Source organism: Tenrec ecaudatus, chromosome 6 (assembly GCF_050624435.1).
Source record: "Tenrec ecaudatus isolate mTenEca1 chromosome 6, mTenEca1.hap1, whole genome shotgun sequence".
Taxonomy (NCBI): Eukaryota; Metazoa; Chordata; class Mammalia; order Afrosoricida; family Tenrecidae; genus Tenrec; species Tenrec ecaudatus.
The window spans coordinates 21,244,686-21,264,908 of record NC_134535.1 but is presented as its reverse complement, the minus strand read 5'-3'; the positions used below and the strand labels follow the sequence as shown (position 1 = coordinate 21,264,908).

Genomic DNA, 20,223 nt, shown 5'->3' with positions numbered 1-20,223 from the left:
CAGAAATGCTTTCCCAGTCTGTGGGTTCTCTTTATATTCTTTTGGTGAAATCCTTCGATACATTTAAGTATCTAATTCTTAGGAGGTCCCAGTCATCTAGTGTGTCTCTGCTATTTCTGTGTTTTCAGTTATATTTGATAGTGTAGCTACACTATGCATTAGGGGCCCTGAATTCCCCTAATTTTTCATTGGTGATTTTTATAGTTCCAGGTTTTACACTTAGGTCTTTGATCCAGCTTGAGGTTGTTATTTTTTTATGATATGATGTGAGCTACAGGTCCTGTTTCAAATGGCTAGCCAGTCTTGCAACATCATTAGCTAAAGAGACTATGTCTTTCCCATTAATGTTTCAGTCCTGCATCAAAGGTCAGCTACTCATAGGTGGCCAGTTTCCCTCTGGGTTCTCACTTTGGTTCCACTGGTCCACATGTCTGTCACTGTGCCAGTGCCAAGTTGGTTTGACTACCATGGCTGTGCAGCAGGTTTTGAGATTGGGAAGGAAGGGGTGGCCTACTTTGTTCTTCTTTAGTAGTGCTTTGCTTTGAAAGTTAAGCGAGTCCATTTGGTTTCCCACTACTGATTGCCGTATGGCAGAGGTCACACTTTATGTTTCCTGTGATTTTTAATATACAACTTGGCTCTCAAACATAAAAAATCAATATGGCAATGTGAGAGAAATCTTCAGCATTCCAAACGTATTGCTGCTTGGCAGAGTTACAATTCATGAGCACCAATTATGTAGCTAGGGAAAAAACAAATTTTTTTGAGTACACTATGACTCTCTTTGCCTTGTTTCTTCTAGTTCACAAAGGACCCCAGGGCAACACTTCTAAGAAATGAGGGTAAACTCAGTCAGTAACTACCCCAGGGACTTTACAAAGTTTAAGTCTCAAATTGGCCCAAACAACAGTTGAATTATAGTAATTTACACATTTTAACCTGTAATTTTATTATCATTGTTCAGCTTATTTAGAAGCCTCTGAAAATGAAGTATTACCTCACAAAGGAGCCCTGGTGGTGCTGTAGGCTAAGCCTTGGGCTGCTAACTGCAAGATCTGCATTTCAAACCCACTCGCTGCTCCATGGAAGATATACGAGACTGTGAAGACTGTGAAGAGGTACAGTCTCGGAAACCCAAGGGAGTACCATCGACTCTTCCACACAGGGTCACCATAGGTTGGAATCCACTCAACGGCAGTGAATTTGGTTGGTGCGTGCTACATTACAAATCCTATGCTTCCTATTAAAAGGCTCACCACCAGTATAGAAAGTACCTCATTTTTTGATAGAAATACACAGTTAGATCCTAACAAAAAGCTGCGCTTCTTTGGCTTAAAGAATAAACATTCTTAATTGAATTCAGTAACTCACAGAGGTCTCAGCTAGGTAATAAATAGGAGTGCTAAACAATCAGGTTGGAAAAAATAGGAGAAAAGTGAAAGGGCAAGTAACTGCCATATCAATAACACCGAACTGCTATAAAATCAGTGAACTTGGTATCTATTCTCTGCACACACACAAAAGCTTCATCTGAGTCATGGACATGATTCATCAACCGATGGCCAAAAGCTAGCTAATTCCACAATGCAGTTTCTAAGACTGCCCCCACGCACAGAAAAGACTAAGCCTGGTAATGCTGTTGGGTAAGCATTGGGCTGAGAAAACAAGGTCAGCAGTTCAAACCCAGCAACTGCTCTGAGGGAGAAACATGAGGCTATCTGCTCCCATAAATAATCATAGCCTCAGATACCCCTAGGTAGGGTTGCTATGAGTCAGAATCCACTTAATGGCAGTCGGTTTGGTTTTGTTTTTTTAAAGTTTCTATAAGCTTAAAAGACAGCACATAACTAACTCATTTATGTTCAGAGGAACAATACTGGGTATTAAAGATCCCAGTACAATTTCAAGATTGTACTAAAGATCTATAACATAATGTATTGTATAATATGATGTATGTAGAATATACATTTACATATTTATGTATAATAAAGATATTGTAATGAGATGCTCACCCCATCTTAAATGACCTTTTTCAAATGAAATTAGACTGATGCAACTGATTTTGGTCTCTGTTTTCTGGTTCTAAATATAAGCATTTCAGATTTATAAATGCCAGAGAAAAGTTAAGGGGATGTATTAAGTATGCTTTATTTTTATGTAGGAACCTGGACTGCTAACTGCCAATGTCAGCATTCAAAATTACCTGCCACTCTGAGTGAGAAAGATGGGGTTTAAATCATCAAAGGTTCATGAAGGAGGGAGGAACGGGAAGGGAGGGGGGAATATATGAGGAGCTGATACAAAGGGCTCAAGGAGAAAGCAAACATTTTGAGGGTGATGAGGGCAACAATTATAAAAATGCGCTTGACACACAATGGATGGATGGATGGACTGTGATAAGAGCTGTACGAGCCCCCAATAAAATGATTTTTTTAAGTTACACTCTTTGGCATATGAAAGCGCTAAATTAACTTATAAAGACATCACCTATACAACCACTTATTTTAAAAAAACAGACGTGAAAAATCAGTAGCAGAGAAAGTAAAAGTAGGAATACAACGGTAAGGTCAATAAGCTGGTAAGATTCGAGTAAAAGTAGACTCCCACATCTTTCTCTCACTGTACAGCTGGTCGGTTTGCACCACTGACATTTTGGCCAGCGCACAAGTGCTTAATCAGTGCACCACCAGGGCTCCTTAAAAAGTCACATGAGAAATATTTAGAAATGACAGCTATAAAGATGATAGCCTTGGCAATCCTACAAGGCAGTTCTACTCTGTAGTACAGGGTCACTGAGTCAGATTGGAGTCGAAGGCAATGGTTTTGGCTTGGGTGTTAATGTGACTTTATGTAGGGAAGGGGAGACTAGCTGTCCAGGTAGTGATGTTCTTTGCAGTAGATACTTTTTGTTGTTTTTCACCACCTCAGACTTCTCTCTCTCTACACTTTTTTGGGGGGGTTGTTATGTGTGTAGGTATATATGCAGTACACACCAGTGTGCATTATATGCACAGATACACTTGGACGAGAACATGCACTTGCCCACATATGCCTTCAAATACACAGATATGCATCCACATCTACCTACATAAGCACACATCTTGTTAGTTGTTTGTACTGTTGTTGCATACTTGTTTATGTTACGGCATTTATTGAAATTACCCTTTTTGTGTACTTCTTAGTGTTTCTATTTACTTTGGGCAGGTGTTGTTTTTCCCATCACCAAAAGTAGCAAGTAACTGCTACCTACAAAGTTATTCTCCCTGACATCTCTCTCCCATCCCTGGTCACCATCAAAGAATTTTGATTTGTGTGCCTATCTATTCCTGGCTCTTTATAGTAGTGAGACCACATGATATTTGTTTTGTGGATTCCTCATTGTTTTTCATGGTTGCATAGTATTCTAGTGTGTGTATGGACCACCATTTGTTTATCCACTCATCTCTTGATGGGCCCTTACCAGCAGGTTGCTTTCCCCTTTCTACTCCTGTGAACAGTGCTGTGAAACAAAGGTGTGTGTTTATGTCTCTGCTCTTTTATTTCCAGGGTGTGCACTTAGGAGTGGGGCTGCTTGATCACAAGCTATTTCTATTTCCAACTTCCTGAGGAAGCATCATACTGTTTTGTACCACTTCACAACCCTCTTAGCAATGTATGTGTGCCAGTGTCCATGCAACCGTACCAGAACTTGTCTTCTGGTTTGTGAAAGGTTTCTGGAAGTTGATGGATTTTACATGGCCGCCATTAAGTGCTTGGATGAGATGTAAGAAATGTTTAACAGAGAGGAAGTGGAATACACTGAGTTGTTGTTAATGGCAGACTCTCGTGTCAAAGCAAAGTTCCCTGAAACGACTTGTTTGGTGTCCACCGTCCACTGACCTCTCTCAAGCAGCAGCCCTTACTGATGTTTCCACTGTTTGCTTCCTGTGTTTTAAAAAGCTTTTTATGCAATGTTATCAATTTGATTAGAATTCCTAGTTAAATGGTTAGATTTTTCTTTTTTGTACTTTTCACTGGTTGGTTTGATAAAGACTAGATATACTCTAACTGCTGGCAATTGGTAGAATAACATGCACTCTGTTTCTGTAATCTGGTTCTTTGGAACCATATTTATTCTGGCAACCTTTTCTCAGGAGGCTGTATTGGTTTAACTTTTATTGACTCACTGATTTGTTGTTCATACATTTTTCCAAACGAAGCAGTCTTTAAAACATCCTCTATTGGTTTTAGAGGTGGAAGCTACAAAAGCATGGGGACTGAGACGATGGGGTTCATCAGCATTTCAGATACACAGAAATTAATATTCAGAAGCCATACAAAATTTTTCTGTTTTTTTTCCTACTTTGACTTTTAGCACATCCTTATATACTCAGAGTTCCATTTTAAAAATACAGCCCCTCTTCTGGGACCAATCTGAATCTTTGTATAATTAAAATGAGAATTAAAAATAAAAGCTTCCTGAATTTTCAAGTGCAGAAAAGAAGTCAATGTGTCACAGTTTAAAATAAAAATCTTTTTAAGAAAAAGGGGAGAATTATTTGCCATATGTTAGGTTATCATTTTATTCTATTTTTAAGGCTGAAGATGTCAAGTAATTTTTCTGACTTGTCATATACACCCTACTGGGCTATGAAATGGGCTGCTAACTGAAAGGGCAGCGGTTTGAAACACCTGCAACTCCACAGGGAGAAAGAATGAGATGCACCAGCCTTGGAAACCCATAGGGGCGGCTGTCTCACCTGCCCTGTAGGGTGGCTATGAGTTCATTTTGGAGTCTCACACTTAAGTATTTGCTCCGAGTCCTTCTGCTTTCCTTCCACAGCCCTCCTCTTTCCCATCCCAGTCCTGAAGCAGCGCTCTCATGCACAAGCAGGCCACACAAATGACATGACTGTCCCTGACGTGGTGAAACAGGCTGGCCAGGGCAGCTCCTGTAAGAGCAGGAGGCCTTCCTCAATCATGGGTTTCACACCACCGTTCTTCTCTGGGCCTCCTCCATCATGGCCCCATGTAGGGGAATGAAGTCAGCTCCCTACCCTCCCTCCCACCCCACAGCCATCCTTTCCCTGACAAGTGCTCCCTGGTATACCAAGCTCTGACGTCCATGTGGGAGCACTCACTGGAAAGACCTACATACAGATCAGGAAAGTTACAGACACAGGCTGTTCCGTAACTCCATTATCTTGCCATCAAATTGGAACAATGGCCTCACACTATCAGCATCTTTACTCCCTGCAATCAAATCTCTCCTCTGTCCTTTAGGCAGAGTTGAAGACATTTTTATTCAAACACCAGTTAAAAAATTAAATTTTAAATGGAGCCACTTTCTACAGAATTCTAAGTGTACTTTTTCCTGTTCAAGTTAAAACAAGTCTCAAAGCCATCCAAAGACCAGTTTAGCTAGTATTTTCTCATTAAAAAGGCCTGACTTCCATTCTTTCCCAGATCATCTGGAATTCTCTTCTAATATCTCCTCTCCCCAGTATGTATGCAAACTAAACAAACAAAACAGTATGTATGCAAAATAAACAAACAAAACAAAACGAAGCAAAGCAAAACAGCTAAGGGTAAACACAAGCTGCTTTCCCTAGAAATTCATCATGTACACAATCATTGATGACACAGTGCTATATACAGTGACATCAATATCTTTTTTTCTATACATACATACATATATATATTCACACATACTGATTTGCAACCTGTTTTAACTTTATATCAATAAAATTGTTCTAGGCATTATTTGTCTATAAAGGCATTTTTGTACAGCCACACGCAGTCTCCTCTTTTTCTAAATCTCCCCGGAGCGCTAAGGTTTATCCTATTTGCTTTCCTATTTCCCTATCTCTAGTCACCTAGAAGTTAAACCAATACAACCTACTAATGTTGCTAATAGTTAAAAACTTGTGCTCAAGTCAAATTACTTTTGCTTAAATCCTGCAATCCTGGCCTTTACGACTTAACAGTTACAGTGCTAGTGAAGGAGCCACCGTGGAATGGTGGTTATATGTGAGACAAGATAACCACAAGGTCAGTGGTTCCTACCTACCAGCTTCTCCAAAGAAGAAAGATAAAGCTATCTGCTCCCATAAAGATTGGTAGTACTGGAAACTCTACACAAGGTTGACATGTGTCAGTTATCAACTCAATTATGGTGGTGTGTTTTTTGGATAGTTATTGTGAGGATTAAACGAATATCTGTGGAATTGTTAGAAAAGTATCTTGGACTTTTAATAGATGGTAGCTAATATTATGGTGAATAAATGAAAGATTTTGAGCAACTTCTGCATTTTGACAGTGATAAAAAAAAACAATCAAGGTGCAGGGATCATTGCTGAGGATTGGAATGTGAAAGGTGGGACAAAGGAGGAGGATGCTCACTGCCCTCGAGTGGATTCCAACTCATAGGGCTATTGGGGCAGAGCAGACTTTCTCCTATGGGTTCATTATGGGCACAGAAAGCTTCCTCCTTCTCCCTCAGAGAGGCCTGTGGTTTTTCTGGGTTTTTTTTTAAATATATTTTTCCATTTTCTTTTTCTAATAATTTTATTGGGGGGGTCATACAACTCTTATCACAATCCATACATACATAAATTGTAGAAAGCACATTTGTGCATTTGTTACCTTCACCATCCTCAAAACAGGTTTTTCTGTTCTTGCTGTTAGCTCCTCAACATGCCGCTAGAGATTACATGATACATCTTGTAAGACTAGCGACTGACTCATTGAAATACCTTTTCAACAACACAAGCGTGACTGTACACACGGACCTCATTGGCATGCACAGGAATCAAATGACTACTTTCGTGGAGAGAGGTAATGAACAAACTCAGTATCAGCAGTGAGAACACAGCTGGGGCCAACTGCAGAACAGAACATCAATTTGCTCATGAAAGTTCAAGTTGAAAGTGAAAAAAAACTAAAGACCACCAAAGCTGAAATAGAAACCAAGAAACCATTTCAAGAACTGTACTGACACATTGAACACTAGTGACATCACACCAAACAAATTCGAGAACGGCATCCAGGACATCGTACACGAAGAAGGCAAAAGGTCATTAAAAAGAAAGAAAAGATCAAAACTGAAGTCAAAAGAGACTCTGGGACTTGCTCTAGGAACATAAAAACGATAAAGTAAAAGAGCTGGACAAAATATTTCGATGGGTGACTCAAGACAAAGTATTAGAGTGGATTGCACCAAGACCTGCAGTTAGAAAACCTAAAGAAAAGAATGCACTCAGCATTTTTCAAGCTGAAAAAACGGGGGGGGGGGGGAGGGGAGGGGGATTCCAATCGAGTTGTAATATTAAAGAATTCAATAGGTAAAATATTGAATGGCATGTATCAAAAGAAGATGGACAAAATACAGTTACTGTACACCCCCCTAAAAATTACTCGTGTTCAGTCATTTCAGAAGGCAGAATAGAACGTGATCAAGGACCAACAACGGCCTCATATGCAGGCGAAGCTGGACAATGAATAAAGGAGAATGGCTAAGAACGATGCATATGAATTACGGTGTTAGTGAAACATGTGGAAAGTTTCATAGACTGTTAGAAGAACAAACAAACAAATAAAAAATCTGTCATTTTTGGAAGGATAGTCGGAATGCTCCTGAGAAGTGAGAATCAGCTCGTGTACTTTGGATCAGTTTCTAGATTAGGACGCCATGTTTGAAGTAGAAGGCCATCAAACAAGGAGCGTCTCAATGAGGTGGACTGACCCAATGGCTACAAAGAAGGGCCAAACATAGCAACCACTGTGAGGATGGCGCAAGACGTCTTCTTCTGGTGTAAACAGGGTTGCTATGAATCAGCACTGATTCGATGGCACCCACAACATTCATATCTGAATTCCTGACAGTGTTTAAAAGTGCTTGGCTGATAAAAATAAGGCTGAAAAGTGGGTGAAGGGAGGCGTCGGACAGGGCAAGATGTGACAAAATAAATAATTTATAAATTATCAAGGGTTTATGAGGGAGAGAGAAGAGGGGAGGGAGGGGAAAAAATGAGGACCTGATGCCAGGGGCTCTCCAGTGGAGAGCAAATGTTTTGAGAATGATGAGGGCAATGAATGTACAAATGTGCTTTACACAATTGATGTATGTATGGATTGTGATAAGAGTTGTATGAGCCCACAATAAAATGATTAAAAAATAAGGCTGGAGGTTTAGAGTCACCAGCTGCTCTGTGACAGTTGGCTTCCATCAAGATTTAAGCTTTGGAAACCCTGCCAGGTGGGTCTGTTCTATTCTACAGGGTAGAACTGGGACTGAGCTGGAGCCTAGCTGGCAGCAAAGGCCAAAGCCCGGGGCAGTGCCATGAGCAGGCACACTGGCAAGTTTGCCAATACCTTGGGCACTGACGTCTTCAATGTTGTTTCAGTTCAGCTCCCTGATAACACTGAGCTGGGCATCGTCGGCCATGGTGCCCACGCTGTCCAGCATGTTCTCGAAGTCAGTGGCACTGGGGGGGGGGGGACTGCCCTGAGGGCAGGAGGTGAAGTAGCACAGCTCAGCATGCATTCTTGGACAGCCTCACATGTGCAACCTCAGTGGCATCAAGAAGGGAAAGGCTGGATATAGTTTGTTTGTTTTTAAAATTCAAAACATTAACTCCCCATCTCTTTATATTCCTAAAAGGTATATGCCATACCATCACAAGAATGCTATATACTGTTGTACTGAATTCTGGCTCATAATACTTATATCAGTTGTTTTTGTTGCCATTTTCTGTGAAAGATCAATTGGAATTTCAATATTCACATTTTATCCATCTTCTCATTCAACTAAATTGCCAGCATGATATCAAATATTGCATATTATATATCAGAGTGGGTAAAAATGTATTACCACAAAATAACAGAAATCTTTACTAATAAAAATATCCAAATGTGCCTCCATATATCCTCTATCTGAAAGTGAGGTGTTCTTTATCTCGAACCCTTCCCTGAAGGAGTCCTGGTGGTACAGTGGTTATGCATTGGGCTAGGATTCACAAGGTCAGCAGTTCGAAATCACCAGTAGCTCCAAGGGAGAAAGAGTGGGCTTTCTCCTCCTGTAAACAGCTCTAGTCTCAGAAGCCCACAGGGAGTCACTGAGTCAGCACTGACTCTGGCAGTGAGTTTGGTTTGGAACCCTTCCCTGAAGAATTCTGTTCTCTTCCATTATAAACAACTTTGAGGGACTTAACTACGTTCCTTTTAAATGCTCTCTTGAGTTTGAGGAACAAAAAGAAGTCTGAAGGTATAAGACCAAGGCTGTGGGATAGATGCAGTAAGGTTTCCAAACAAAATTCTCATAAAACAGCCCTTGCTACCCTCAAGGGCATTATCATGTGTGTGTGTGGGGGGGGGGGGCACACAGAATGGGACACTTTTTTATATCATGGTGAGAAAAATTCCTTGGTACAACTTTCCTGGCCTTTGCTCACCCATGAAGTTTTCAATTTTCCTAAAACTTCTTCCTAATAAACCCCGTGACTTATGTGTCCTTGGAGGCAATCTATCAAGATTAATCTTTTGAAATCTCTAATGAACAGTCACCATAGCCTTCTGACCTGTCTGCCTTGAATGTAACTGACCCAGCAGATCCCTTGGAAGCCACTGTTATGATTAGACCATGCTCTCTGGATCATACTAGTGAATCAAGGACTCGTCCTCAGTTAGGATTTGTTCCACAGAATCACCATTAGCTTTGATCTTGTTCTTTGACTAGCTGATCTTCACACCACATTTTTAGCACCGAGAAGCGTGCTGAAGCCAACGTGTTTGCTTAAAATGGAAAAGGCCAAACTCTGAGAGATCCTAACTTCAGTAGCTGTCTCATCAGTGGTCATTGTACAATCTTCTAACACCTGTTTCTGCCTTCAGCCAGTTTCTTCATTTGTCAAGGGTGATAATCTTGGCTCAACTTTGAGGTCTTCCCAATCTTCCTCAAAATGACTGATCCAACTAAAAACTGCTGCTTTGTGTGGAGCAGCATTCCTGTAAACTTGTAGGAAAGCTTCAATATTTTGGGAAGGTGTCCACTGACCTCAAAATCGGTTTTTTTCCTGATATAAAAAAATATCCCATCCCCCGACCCCACCCCCACACACACACGGTTTGTTTGTATTTTTAGACTAAAATGAATGAATTTGGCACTAGCCATCCGCTGATCTCAGACATATGGAGAAACACGTTTGGCTTGGAATAAGCCTGTGCATAGAGGAACTAAACCCCTCGAGACAAAACCTTTTTGCTTTCCCTGTATAAACTGACCAGTTTCTATAAGCATGATCCATGGCACTTCACGTGTGCTGAACAGCATAGGTCTTTAGGAAACCACAATGTTTCAGTAGGAAAAATAATGTGAAAGATGGAATAGGAACTAGTTCTAATTCAGCTGTTCAACTGAAACAGATCTATTTTTCATTTTAGAAATAAAACATCTGAATGACATTCTTACAGTTTACATATAAGACAGATGATCATAGACCGTAGGGTATGGTTTCTTCTGGGCCAGAGAATTAAGTTGGAACCGACTTGACAGCAGTGAGTTTGTTTCTAATCAGACTCCTAAAAGGACTAGTTAGCTTTACAAACTCTTCTGAGTTTCCTATTCCAGGGCTTCAACTCAATATTTTCCCCCATTCATTATCATTCTGGTACATGCAAATGTTTAAAATTTGGGTCTGTTCTCACTTCATCTTTATTTTTCACATTAAACAGATCAAAGCAAAGCAGTGCCAATTGAAGGTGCCCTGGTTCTTATCCACTCAAGCCCACCTGACACCACCTGACATGTTCCTGAAGCCTTTCCTTGGAGCACAGATGAAGACCAAGAGGTTCGGAAAGAAGGTCTGGAGAGCCAGACACCAAAGGCCGCCCGGCAGCTACCTCTGGGGACTGGAGAGGTGGATAAGCAAAGATGTGAAATGCCATCATCACTTTATAAAGCCCTTACTAAATCAAACTGCAGTGAAAGTGAACCTCTATGGGCATCATGCTTTGCCATACTTAGAATTATTTCCTAAAGATAAAGCTCACAAAGGTGAAGAAGTTTAAACATTTAGGTTCCCTACAAAGTACCGCTTAAAATGGGGCATTCAAAACCTAAGACTTGAGTTTCATTTTTTTTAAGCCAGTCTATATTAGCACAAGTTGATTCTAGTGTGAGGCATAGAAAACCCTAATTTATATAGCCAACTAGCAAAGTCCCCACATGTCTGAAAAACACACTCTAGAGAAAGTTGAATCAGAACTTGAAATTCCTCTACCTTTCATGAATTTCTCAGAGTCTTCCTTAACACTTTACAGAAGAATGACTCCTTTAAAATTCAGCTTTGTGAAGTCATCCTTTCTGTGACAGGACAATCATTCTCTGGCAACAAACTGACATCATTAAATTCCTAGTTGTATGTTTTAGGTATATTTCTATGTAGCTATCTCTGGTGTTAAGCTGCAGACTGCAAGGTCAGGAGTTTGAAGCCACCAGCTGTTCCGAGGTGAAAAGGTGGGGCTTTCTACTCTGGTAAAGGGTTAGTCTCAGAAACCCACAGGGCCAGTTCTACCCTCTAGGATAAGGTAGCCATGAGTCATAATTGACTCCATGGCAGAGAGTTACACATATATAATTTTTACTTCTTCTAAAATCAAAACCTACTTTCCGGTGACTCTCTGCATTTAGCTTGTAAGATAGCCATTTTTATCTCATTTGTTCCCTTTGTCCCTGGCCATGTTTCTCAAACAAGTTTCTGCTGAGTGCATAGAGGCCTGAAGGTCCAAACTACCCATGTCTGCTGGGTTCCCAGCTCCTGTGAGTAATCTGTCTGTGGGCTGTCATCCTTGGAGACAGAAACTTCCTAATCAGAGGCCTCCTTTCTTTTTCCACAGATGGAGGAAATCACTGTTTTAACATAATATGCTCTTTTAAAAAGTGTGTGTGTGTGTGTGTTTTAATTACCCTTTTGAGGTACTAAACTGATACTCAGAAAAAGAAATTCCATTAAAAAAACCATTTTCCTTCTCCAAATGCAAATGTTACTGGAAACACCAGTCAGATTCCACTTGTAGGTACCAGTTCTGAGAAGCACCACCTCGTTCGAAGCATATATAATATTGGCTTAGCCCCCTGGATACCAAGAGGGTGCTAGGTGCCAGAGATTCTATGGGAACAAGAAAGGAAAGAGAGAGATCCGCTTTCACAGAACTTTCGACCTTGGTGTGAAGGCACTTAAGCAGCCAAGAACAATTCTAGTGACTAAAGTTGTGGAAAATTCTTTTCAAGAAAGAGAAGGAACCAGATTTTGGAATATCTGTAACACAGGGTTAAGGAATTTCATGTTTGCTTTTGAGCTAAGGGAACTAGGTACTACCCAAAGGGATCTTTGGAAAATCGGTATCTCGACCAATTCCTGATGAAAATGTGTGGATAATTTCTCATTTCCCCTAAGATAAATCTAAACTTATCAATAATGTTAACTTGTTAAAAAAAAAATCTCTGCCATGGAGTCTATTCTTACAGTGAGGCTCTAGGACGGGCTAGAACTGCCCGTGTTAATTTCCAAGACTGTAACTCCTGTGGAGGCTCCTGGTTTTGAACTGCTGACCGTACAGTTAGCAGCCCAGCATGAGGCCATTACACTACCAGGGCTCCTCCTCACTTGCTGTTAGATGCTATCAAATTGGCCTCTGACTCACAGTGACTTCATGCAAAACAGGAGCCTCCATTGCCTTCTCAGTGTTTGGGCTGACTGGCTTTCTTCCTAGTCTGTCTTCATCTGGAAGCTAAGCTAAGAAGGCAGCCTCTGGTGACAGGTAAGTGGTGGCTGCCTTTGAGGTAACCAACCAGTCATCCTACATCAACACCCCTCACCCTACAGAAGGCCTCTGGCTCTGGCCATACTGGACCTTTTCTCTGTCCTCTACTGCAGGATTTCCAAATTTTCTAAGTCTCAAGCTAGTAAACATGAGTGAGTGGCACACACTTCCTTTTCACCTGACTACCTCTTATTCTACTTTCTGATCTCAGCACATCCCTAACCTCTTAGATTAGTCCCTGCTCTGTGGCCTCAAAGCAATACCCTTTAAGCACTTCTGCTTTACTGTAATTGCACTTACACTAATGTCTTTCTCGCCTATAAACTCTAGGAGAGCAAGGATCAATTCTGGATCGTCACAGAACCCTTGGGCCTGGCAGATTCTCACTAGCAGGTGCGGCTGATGGCGACCCCTGGGTGTCAGAGTAGACCTGTACTCCAGAGGGTTGTCTCTCGGTGACTTTTCAGAAGGCGATCACAGGGCCTTTCTCCCAAGGTAACGCTGGGTGGACTCAATCCTCTTTCCTTTTGGTTATTGGTTGAGCGTGTTACTTGTTTTCACCAATACGCGTTGAGTAAAAAAAGATAAAGAAATGGAGAGGGAAGCTTAGTATTTCTAAAAGAAAAAGCTTCACAGTTCCAATTTTACAATGTATGTCTACAAAAACCCCCACCAAGACTCAACATACTTAAGAGATGGGAGGGCAGCTGCTGTTTTTCCCTCTCCAGTGACAGGAGAACTTTCACTCCGCGGATAGCAGAAAACAGGATTAAAGGCCTGTGTGGAATCCTTCCTTCCACTGCAATCACAAGTTCTTCCTACAGGGCAGGGACTTACCTAACTACTAAGATAGGGCAAAAGGTCAATGTTCCCATCAGGTTCCACCCCTAGAATCTCATTGGCACTTTGACTTGCACGCCCTCAAAGAGGAAGTTTGCCTTTCCATCCCAACATCTCTGAGAAGAGTTCTCTGGGGCAGGGCTTTCCTTCTCACTCTAAGGGGGTTCACAACCAAGCAAACTCACTGCCAGAGTCCATTCTGATGCTGTGGGTTTCTGAGGCTGTCAATCTTTATGGGAGGAGAAAGTCTCCTCCTTACACAGAGCAGCTGTGGTCTCGCACTGCTGACCTTGTGGTTGGCAGCCCAACACATAAGCCACTATGCCACCAGCGCTCTTTTCCCCAGGGGGGACCTTACTCTTATTGGTCTGCTCTGTCCCTGAGTGGGACAGATGGTTAATGCACTCAGCCACTAACCAAGAGAGGGGCCTAGGAAGAAAGATGTGCTGAGCTACTTCTGAAAATGGTCAGCTACTGAAAACCCTCTGGAGCAGTTCTACTCCAGTACACACGGGGCCACCAGGAGTCAGAAGTAAGGGCAGCTGGGTTGGTGCTTTGGCTTTAGCAGTTTCATCTCGCACGTACTGCCACTGGGTTGACTCTGACTCACAACAACCCTGTAGAACACAGGAGGATTGCCCGTGTGAGTTTCTGAGACTGCAACTCTTTACAGGAGTAGAAAGCCCCGTCTTTCCCCCATGGAGTTGCTAGTGGTTTTGAACTGTTGACCTTTCAGATCTGCAGCCTGATGAGTAACCACTACGCCACCAGGGCTCCTACAAAGTAGAAAGCCTCGCTTTCTCCTGTGGAATGGCTGGTGGTGTCAAACTGTTGACCTTGTGGTTAGTTTCCCAACCTAAGTAAATTAAGAAGAAACTGAGTAACTAATGGTCTGAGTTCTTCAATCCTGTCCTACCAGAAATGAAAATCAAACAGTTATTTGAAGTACTGAAAGCATTTTAATCCTCATCTGGCTTCCTGCATCTGACAGCAATTTGATTAGAATCTGGAGAGATGGCACATGGTCAGCACACAGAAAAGCTCCACCATGAACAATGGTAACTGCAGTTTCGAGAAGCCCTAGGACATTGGGCTAGTAATCAAAAGGTCATGTTTCAAACCTAACAGCTGCTCCTTGGGAGAAAAATGAGGCTGTCTGCACCTGTAAAGATGTACAGCTCGAAAACCCTACCTAGCAGTTGCCCAAAGTGAGCAACACCACCCCTCGGGGAAGCTGGAACTATGGGGGGGGGTGGCGTGTGCTGTATAAGCAGATACCTACACTTTAGTCTGGATTATGGGATGTAGTCATTTCTAATTCCAAGGGGGGAATTCAGTAATGTGCTTGTCTTCTGTAAAGTGGGCAGGAGACCAAAGGTTTGCTGTGGGTTAGAAGTGGCTCGATGGCAGTGGGGTTGGGTTGCTTGCAGTCTGGGTCACTAATCACAAAGTCAACAGTTCAAACCCTACCAGTCACTCTGTGGAGCAAGATGAGGCTGGCTGTTCCTGTAAAGGTTTAAAGTCTTGGAAACCTTAAGGAGCAGTTCTACTACCCTATCTACTACTGTTCTTTTACCCTACCCTAAAAGGTCTCAATGAGTTTGAATCCCACCTAATAGGATTTGATTGGAGATTTGGTCCCATCTCCAGTCAAAACTCATTTCCTCGGTGCAGCTAATCAAGGGAAAGAAATTGGTTTAAAGGCACTCACAGTAAAATAAGTAAACTGGCTAACAGTCCCCAACCCTTGAGCCCTAGCAGAGCTGGAGATACAGTGATAGCAGTGTACACCAGAAGGCCACAGCCCCGCCTTGATTTTGTAGGTCTCCTAAGTTTTCCACCTTTGACAGGGTGCAAAGAGGAGCTATTCTTTGCTGACACATTTCCACCTAACAGCGGATTCATTATTCTCGGGTTTTACTGGTTTTTCTACACATGTTCATTTATTATTTCTCTATCTTTTTTAATAAATCTTTTTATTGGGGCTCATAAAGCTCTTATCACAATCCGTACATACATCAATTGGGCAAAGCACCCTTATACATTCGTTGCACTCGTCATTCTCATAATTCACCTTCCACTTGGGTTCCTGGAATCAGCTCGGTTTCCCTTTTTTTTCCCTCTCTATCTTTTTTAAGCTAAGTAAATGAAAGTCATTTCAGAGAGATGGAGAAGAATGCAGGAATGTCTAGAGCAGCGGTTCTCAACCTGTGAGTCAAACTTATCTTCACAGGGGTCGCCGATTCATAACAGTAGCAAAATTACAGTGATGAGGTAGCAATGAAAAATTTATGGTTGGGGGGGTCACCACCACATGAGGAACTATATTAAAAGGTCGAGGCATTAGGAAGGTTGAGAACCACTGCTCTAGAGCTTTACTTTATAACAAGGCAGGTCAGCTCTGACCAGCATTTCCCAGTCATCATCTCCCCCAAGACATCCCCACTTTTCAGTGCCCCCCACTTCCGGTCCTCCTCAACAAATGCGTGACACGGCACTGAGAGCTCCAGGGGCAAAGCTCCAGGGGCAAGGTCACCTCGGGGAAAACTCATCTTTTTGGAAACAGGCTGTCACATGTTTTCCCAGAGCAGCCAGGTGAGTTCACACTGCAGATACCGGCCCAGGGCTTCCCCGCGGAGCCACGGGGCTCTCTGTCGTTTCATCATGTCTGTTGATCATGCCATGATGAAAACAGACCAAAGCACACTTGTTATGAATCCAGACAGCCTCATCCTGCAGCTGATGGCGCCAGACAGTGAAGCGTTCAATAATACTTCCACTACTTTGTCACTTACTTGTCGAGGGGCAGAAGTACACGGTTGGTGCACTTTTAATCGGCTGCTTAAGCTTTAGCTCCACTTAGAAATCTTCAGTTTTATTTTCTATCGTCTTTCTACCATGTGATAGTGTGCTTTAAAAACAGTCAGATTCGATGGATGCAAACATTTTCCTGAACTCCTGGGAAGCAAATGTGCTAAATGGGTGATTCTGGAGCCAAGTTAAACAACTTTAAGAAACATTTTCATCTGGGAGTAAACCAAACCCAGTGCGGCAAAGAGGCCTGGACTCGAGGGGAGATGCCAAGGACTTCAGTTTGAGAGAGACAGCAAAGGACTTTTACACGATGCGTTAAGGACATTAGTGGCGCAGAGAAGAAAAGAGACCACCGGTGGCCAGTGGCTAAGCACTCAGCAGCTGAGTGAAAGCTCTGAGGGGAAAGAGCAAGTGACCTGGGCCTGTAAGGACTGCTGACTGCTGTTGCCGGTCCAGCTCACCGTAACCCTCCATACAGCCTAGGCAAACCCTGCCCGCGGGGCCCCAGTAACCTGTGAGTAGAGTGAGTAAAGTATGAGTGCAGGCTAAGAAAACCCTAGGGCATGTCTACTCCATCACATGGGGGGACCATGAGTTGGAAACAGACTTGATGGCACCAAACAAGGGGAGGGGGGGCAGCTGTCAGTTAAGGTGGTCCCTTCTGAAAAGCAGAGGAAAGACTATCAATGGGCCACATGCGGCTTCTTGTGTTTGTAATAGGTGCTAGGGTTCTTGGCTTTCCTATAATGAATTCTCAAGAGAATGTGACTTTAGAAAGTACCAATAAGTAAGGTTTTTAGTGGAAGCGCCTTATTATCAATAAGTAAGGCCTCAACTGGCTACGGGTCCTTTGTTTGTGACAGGTGGCATGCCTTTTTCAGGGGCTTTGGCTATGTCTCCTTTGACTCTGGTTATAAACTCACTTTTGCTGCTTTTCTCAAGAAACCAGAAAAGGTAACGGGGCAACTAAAACTCTCCCCCTCACTGCCATTGAGTCAATTCTGACTCACAGTGCCCCTCTCGGACCAGGCAGAATGGCCCAGGTGGGTTTCTGAGACTGTGAATCTTTATGGGCGTGGAAAGCTGGTGGTGAATCAACAGGTATTCAGAAAGATTCACACAACACCAAGTTAAGGTGCTGGTATGCTAACATGGTTCGAGTCAACCAGCCAACCAGACAAGTCAGCTTCCATAAGATTTACTGCCTCAGAAACCCTAAGGAGAGTTTCACTCTGACTTATAGGGTTGCTAAGAGTTAAAATCAACTTGACAGCAGTGTGTTTTACCCATGTGTAAGCAATTACATTGGTATTAGGTTGGTTGGCTTTTTAAGTTAGAGCTAGCTCCTAACCCTAGAACCTCTAGATAAAAACAACTACAAAATATAACTCAACAACTTAAGACAAATAACCCAATTAAAATATGGCAAAAGATTCAAATAAAGGTTGCTCCAAAAATATGCAAATAGCAAGCATATGAAAAGATGCTTAGAATTACGTTATCAGAGAAATGCACGTCAAACCACAATGATACCACTCCACATCTACAAGAATGGCAACCATAATTTTTAAAATGATACTTTTAAAAAACAGTACAAAAGACAGTAGTAACAAGTGTTCGCAAGGATGTGGGGAAACTGGACGCCTCACATATCACTGGTGGTGATGACAAATGGAGCAGCCGCTTTGTGGCAGTTTCCCACTTCCTCAAAAAGTTGAACACGCTTACATACATACAGTCACCAAGATAACTGAAGATCCGGCCACCCAAAACACATGCACATCAACACACACAGCAGCGTCATTCAAAAAGAGCCAGAAACTGGAAATAACTCAAAGGGCCATAGGCTGAACAAAATGATGCTGAGGACAGCGAAGTCCCAGGATGGCGCCAATGGGCAAGGCCTGGCAACTAGAAAGGCTAGAGATTCAAACACACCCTGAGACACCTTCCCAAAAGTCACCGCCTTCCAAGCAGTAAGGAGCAGTTCGACTCTGCATGCACAGGGTCACCATGAGTTGGAAGGGACTTGCCAGCAACTAACAAGACACAATGGATGTGTAGCAGTAAGACAAAATTAATTTCTGATTCAACATGAAGAACATCAAAAATTGCTGTGTGAAAAAAGCCAGCGACAAAGACCACATATTGTTTGATTCTACTTCCCTGAAATGTCAAGAACTGGTAGCTCCCAAGAGAAAAAAGGAAGATTAGTGATTGCCAGGGGTTGTGTGACAGCCAATGGGTACAGGATTTCTTTTAGGGTGATGGAAAATGTTCTGAAATTAAATAGTGCTGATGATGGAACAACTTTGTGAATCTGCTAAAAGCCACTGGACTGTACACCTTATAGGGCAAATATAGCTCATTTACAGAAAGCTTCTGTATATCTGAACATATATGTGCATTTACATAACTGTTGGGGGCAATGGGCTGCTAAATACAAGGTCAGCAGATGGAAAGCACCAGCTGATGGAGGAAGAAAGACTTAAGGTTCTACTCTCCTAGAGTTACAGTCAAGAGCAGCTCCACCCTGTGCTATAAGGTCACTTTGGATCAGAAAACACTGGATGGCAGTGAGGTGTTTTGTCTGTTTGCTAAATTGGGTCCCTGGTGGCGCAATGGGTTAAACACTTGGCTGTAAACTGCAAGTCCAGCAGTTCAAGCCCGCCAGCTGACCTGCAGGAGAACGATGAGGCTGGCTGCTCTCGGAACCTTAGGGAGCAGTTGACTCTGTTCTAAAGGGTGAGTCAGAACGGACTCGGAGGCAGTGGTTTGGGGTATATACTACTAAATAATCTCTCTAAGCCAACCATTCCGCCCCCGCCCCCAGCCCCCGAGATGCACTTCAAATACATCGAGAGGAATGACCGAGCGCGCGGACACCGGGCCATTGCCCAGCCCGGGAGCGGTGGATTAGGGGTGTGCTGGAGCGTGCCCCGCAGCATCTCCCAGCCACCGCCCACTGTCTGACCCGGTCTCGGGCCCAGCGGGCGACCCGCGGCTGCCAGCTCCGCGCCCGGCGCCCGGCCCAGCGTCCCCCCCGCCCCCCACCGCGCGCGCGGCGAGCAGGCTGGCTGGAGGGCGCTCGCGCTGCGCAGCGGGGCCGGCGGCCTCGGCGGCTCGGGCTCGGCTCGAGCTCGAGCTCGGGCTCGGGTTCGGGCGCCCCCGCCAGGCCCGGCCGCCACGCCCTGTCCGCGTCCACACCGCAGTCCCGGGCCGGGGGCCGGTCCTCACTGCCCACCATTACCTGGGCTGCGCCCGACCCCGGCGTCGCGGCCCGAGCCGAGACGTCCCCTGCCGGGACCACCTGCCCCAAAGCGCGGCCGGCGCGGCCGGTGTGAGCAGAGGGGACCGCCATCGCCTCAGACCGACGAAGGCACCCGGGGCGGGGGATGGAAGGGGCAGTCACCTAGTCCCCAGGAGGACGAGGAGGACGAGGAGGAGCAGGCGGCGGCGGCGGCGGCGGCTCCGGCCGGCGGCTCCTTCCAGCTGGCGCGCCTCTCGCGCCGTCGCAGCCCCGTGCTGACAGCCCGGACGCCGGCGCCCGCGGCCTCTCGCTCCCCGCCCCGCCCCGCCCCGCCCCCGCGTGGCGGCTCCGCGCAGGCGCAGGCGTGCCGAGGCCCGCCGGGGGGGGGGGCGGGGGGAGCCCGCGCTTGGTGATGTGGCCGCCGGGGCGGCGACCTGGAGCGCCAGCGCACCGCCCCCTCCCGGACCCGAGCGGCGCCCGTGCGCGTGCCCGGCGGGAGCGCGCGCTGGAAAGGACCG

The 20,223-nt window shown here is 44.2% G+C and overlaps 1 protein-coding gene across 2 annotated transcripts in view; it reads right to left on the bottom strand.

Annotated features, from left to right (window-relative positions):
• The window catches only part of SLC41A2 (solute carrier family 41 member 2), a 144,659-nt gene extending 124,683 nt beyond the window's left edge, over nucleotides 1-19,976 (bottom strand). Inside the window, exon 1 of one of the 2 annotated variants that reach the window (XM_075551057.1) lies at nucleotides 19,868-19,976. The gene's annotated coding sequence lies outside the window, so the exon portion shown is untranslated. The other variant, XM_075551055.1, reaches the window with a different exon arrangement.
• Between the last annotated feature and the right edge of the window lie 247 nt (nucleotides 19,977-20,223).